General features: G+C 41.8%; 1 pseudogene; it reads right to left on the bottom strand.

Moving 5' to 3' along the window:
- LOC142909618 (28S ribosomal RNA) overlaps positions 1–5,000 on the bottom strand; it is a 10,648-nt pseudogene that overhangs the window by 2,550 nt on the left and 3,098 nt on the right.

A 5,000-nucleotide genomic window follows, 5' to 3' on the forward strand; every position in this document is an offset into this window, starting at 1 on the left:
TAGTCTTCTTTGTAGGCAGAAAATAGTACGTTACAGGACTCTCAAACTGATGTATTCCAAAAATAAAGAATTAAAATAACAAAGTCTAATCTATATAAGCGCTCTTGAATAAAGCAGTGTAAAAAAAAAAAAATAGCAATATAAAAAACCAAGTCTTCGTCTTGGAAAATAACAAAATCTAAAAGAAAAGAAAAGTCTTCTTTGTGGAAAATAGTAAAATAAAAAAAACCAAGACTTCACCTTGGAAAATAACAAAATCTAATCTAAAACATCTTAAATAAAGCTTATTTGTAATCTTCTTTGTAGGCAGAAAATAGTAAGTTACAGGACTCTCGAACTGATGTAGTCCAAAAATAAAGAATTAAAATAACAAAGTCTAATCTATATAAGTGCTCTTGAATAAGCTTCGTGTAAAAAAATAGCAATAAAAAAATACCAAGTCTTCGTCTTGGAAAATAACAAAATCTAAAAGAAAAGTCTTCTTTGTGGAAAATAGTAAAATAAAAAACCAAGACTTCACCTTGGAAAATAACAAAATCTAATCTAAAACATCTTAAATAAAGCTGGTTTGTAGTCTTCTCTCGAACTGATGTAGTGCAAAAATAAAGAATTAAAATAACAAAGTCTAATCTATATAAGTGCTCTTGAATAAAGCTTCCTGTAAAAAATAGCAAAAAAATACCAAGTCTTCGTCTTGGAAAATAACAAAATCTAAAAGAAAAGAAAAGTCTTCTTTGTGGAAAATAGTAAAATAAAAAAAACCAAGACTTCACCTTGGAAAATAACAAAATCTAATCTAAAACATCTTAAATAAAGCTTATTTCTAATCTTCTTTGTAGGCAGAAAATAGTAAGTTACAGGACTCTCGAACTGATGTAGTCCAAAAATAAAGAATTAAAATAACAAAGTCTAATCTATATAATTGCTCTTGAATAAGCTTCGTGTAAAAAATAGCAATATAATAAAAATACCAAGTCTTCGTCTTGGAAAATAACAAAATCTAAAAGAAAGGTCTTCTTTATGGAAAATAGTAAAATAAGAATACCAAGACTTCACCTTGGAAAATAACAAAACCATCTTGAAAAAAGCTTATTTTTAATCTTCTTTGTAGGCAGAAAATAGTAAGGCGAAAATAAAGTCCCCTCTAAGCTCTAAAGTAACAAATACGACGTGTTAAAAAAAAAAAAACTAACAATAAAAAAAAGAACCAAGACTCCGTCTTGGAAAATAACAATCTAAATTGTGGAAAATAGTAAAATGAAATAAAAACCGACTTCACCTTCGAAAATAACAAAATCAATCTAAAACAAATGACATCTTAAAACAAAACTATTATTTGTTTCGGAGGTTGTCTATGACTGTTCATAGACCGCATAATTTCCACAGAACATTCTCAGAATATCAAGAGAGAAAAGCAGCGTTCTGCGGGAAATCATCTTGGCCAGTGATGTCGTTCTGGGTTTGGTCAGGCCCAGGGAGGTAAGTACCTCGTTATTCTCAAGGGGCCACTTTCCTCTTGCCCCAACCGGGAATCCAAAGAATGTGACCTTGCTAGCCTTCGTCAGCACTTTGACTTGATCACCAAGAGGGGTATAGTACGAAACTTTGTGCGAGGCAGCATCTGACAAGGTATTCTTTGAAAGCTCAAAACGGACGGTGACATCGATCACAACCGCCTCCTCATCTTTTGCAAACACGAGGTCAGGCTTTCTCATCTCTCCCGTCTCGGATATGAACCGTGGCTCTTTGTATACAGACCAGCCCAATCTAGCCGCTTCGTCTGCCAGAATGTTACTGATCTTGTTATGTCGCGCAATTCTTGCTTTCTGTACTGCAGGACATTGACCGAGAATGTGCGAAAGGGACTCGAGTCTGGCAGAGCATTTCCTGCAGGAACGTAAGGCCCCATCTCTGCCTCTGTTCAAGCTTTCTCTTGTTGGGTAAATATTTGCCCTTAGTTGTAGTGCTGCGATAAAGAAGCATTGTTTAAAGCCGCACCATGGCCTCAACCAAGCATTACTGATTCTATCATGCGCAAAGTTTACAATGCCCCTTCCTTGAACCGGCTTTTCGCACCATCTCTGAAATTCATGCTCCCTCCAATCGCAGGGTCTCGGATATACAGGTTCTTTTGACACCGAGTCCCTGAGAACGAATGTTGGGATTGCATCACTGTCACCCCCTGCTCGTACCCACAAATTACGGTATTCTTCCTCCATACCCTGCGAGGACACAATATTACGGGTGATAGCATCGGACGAGTTTGCTATACGTTGCAGCCTTCTAACTTGAACCGAAGGGATTGTTTTTTCCAGTTTCAAGATGGCAAGGCCTCCGTCTCGGGCTCTGGCATATAACAGTCCATCACAAGTTGAAGCGGGAAGGTGGAGCCATCCTTTTACCGCCTTTCTAATCTCTTGGTCCAACCCACGGAGAGTTGATTGCTTGCAGTCCGAGTGGTCTGCAGGATATAACAATCTGGGTAGGGCATAGGCATTGAGTAGTTCAACCTTCTGAGTTGGCTTCAGAGGCGCCTCATCGATTTTCGAGATCCATGTCTTTAGCTGACAATGTAGATCAGGCTGTATAGTGCCAGTCCAAGGGCCAATTTTCAGACCAAGGTATTTCGTTGATTCATCAGGTTGGATCATATGGACATCTTTATTTTTGATAGTCCATGGGTCGCAGTTGTTCACCGTATATGAATCTTTGGTTGGGCTTATCATGAAGCCCTGGCACTTTCTGGCCTGAACCTCCAATCCCGATAGCCCACAAAATGATTCCAAGATCGCTAGATTGGCGGCCATACCAACCCAAGATTCGCTCACCAACACCAAATCATCAGCAAACGCAAGAGCTGTCACGTGGTCGGTATCAATGGAGTACCCAACTCCGTGTGACTCTAGGGTGCATATCAAAGGGTCCATGGCAAGATTGAAGAGCAGGGGTGACATGGGGTCACCCTGTTTGACACCAACACGTATGCTAATTTCTCGAGTCGACTCGCCATTGCTTTTGAACGAGGTCGTACACCGATCGTAGGCGTTCTGGATGATGCCCACCACGTGTTCATCTACTTTCTTGTGCCTTAACACCCATAAAATATGAGCATGCGAAACCGAGTCAAAAGCTTTCGCTATGTCGATAAACATGACAGCCAACGGCCTGTGCAATTTCTTAGCATGTCTCATAAGGTCCTGTAGCACCTTAAGATTTTCAGAGCAGCCAGATGCCGCTATAAAACCACGCTGCCTTGGGTTTAAGGGACAAGCACGAGCAAGACGTGCAGTCATTATTCTGGAAAATAATCTCAGAATCATTGAACCGATCGTTATTGGTCTCCAGTTCCCCAATTCTTTCAGCTTTTCATCGACCATAACCTTAGGAATAAGAATCGTCCTATTCTTTTTCAACTCTTTGGGAATAATTCCTGTAATCATCCATGCATTAAATAGGGCTGTCAGTGTCCGACCCTCGGGGTCGGCAGCACAGATTGCAGCCCTTGTTAGGCCATCTGGCCCAGCTGCTGACGTTGGTTTAATGGCCCGTATGGCAGTCTGAACTTCCTCCACCGAAATTAGGGGCTCAAAGTATTCGTTATTTGCAACACCTGATGACTTAAATTGGCCCAGGCCATTGAATGGCAACACCTTCTCCCATTTTTCGCAGTAAAAACGATATACATCTGCGTTCGGGATTCGGCATTCATGACGTTCAGTGCCATCCAGGACTAAGGACGCAAGAAGAGAGCGGTTCTTAAAGAAGAGCTTCTGGTGCTTCATGAAGCTTCCTCGTTTTTCCGCTCTCTTCTTCATCCAAGATCGTGTGGGTAATATCCTGGGTTTAATAATGTCGTTCTCGGGTTTTGAACGTTTGCCTTTGTTTTTCACCAATCTCATCGGACAAAGCATCAATGCTGTGGCAGTTTCTACGAGGGCATCATGTTGGCCCTCGCCGTTAAGCCAAGCCTTTATTGCCTCCATTGCAGGCTTTTCCAAGGTCCCAGAATTCTCATTCGTAAGCCGCTCAGCTGCTTGAGCGAGTATGGATGAAGTCCCCGTTGTTACATTTGGTGGGGGAGACAATGTCTCAAGAGGCCTAGAAGAAAAATGTAAGCTGTCTGACATGGGGGCCCCTGTCTTTTTACTTAGGTCCCGTCTCTTGTCAGAGACTTGCTTGTTGGTCTTAGTCCCAAGCGCTTCAGCAATGATCTTATTGATATTCTTTTTCCCCTGAAACTGCAACTCTAGAAGGGCCAGCTGTTCTACTTCCTTCAAAGACCAGCAGCTACGGTGTACCCCTCTCTGCGAGGTACCCTTTATACCATCTTTAATCCTTTCCTCATTACGGGTGACTGGGTGAGCATGCCTCTTGTGCTGCGAAAGGCCACTTAGAGTCGCAAAGCGTGCCTGGCAACATTCACAGACCATTGGTAAGCTTTCCTCAGTTAACTTTATTCCCCCACATTTGGGGGCATGACAGGCAATCGATCGGTGGTTTGAGTTGGTTTTGTCACATTTAGCGCACTTAAACACCAGAGGAATGTCTCTGTGTTTGATGTTAAAATGTGCAACAAGTTCGGATGCTTTGCCCATGTGTTGTTTACAGATAACGCATATATACTCCAGACTAGGCAGTACAACCGTGATAGTTCCCTTGGTGTCAATGGGAAACTTTCCCAACACGGGTTCCTCAGCCGATATGTCGAGGAAGGACTCCTCCACATCCTCATCATCCTCTGTAAAGTCATCTGAAGAGTCATCTGAAGAGTCATCAGACTCAACTAGACTTTTAATCTGTTCGTAAAAATCGTAGTTCATCTCCTCTTCCTTTTCCAAGGACGAGTTATGGAAGGTCATGGAAGGTATACTAGTCATTTTTAGCGCCGACCTAGACGCCATAGGTTTAGCAACATCAGATGCCCAGAGGGCATCTTCATTCTGTGTCTGGGTTGACACCGAGACAAACAAGAGTTTCATAGGACGGCGTCCCCATGAACC

The sequence above is a fragment of the Petromyzon marinus genome, unplaced genomic scaffold (genome assembly GCF_048934315.1).
Source record: "Petromyzon marinus isolate PM22_M1 ecotype Great Lakes invasive population unplaced genomic scaffold, UKy_Petmar_22M1.pri1.0 PM_G_Scaffold_128, whole genome shotgun sequence".
Lineage (NCBI taxonomy): Eukaryota > Metazoa > Chordata > Hyperoartia > Petromyzontiformes > Petromyzontidae > Petromyzon > Petromyzon marinus.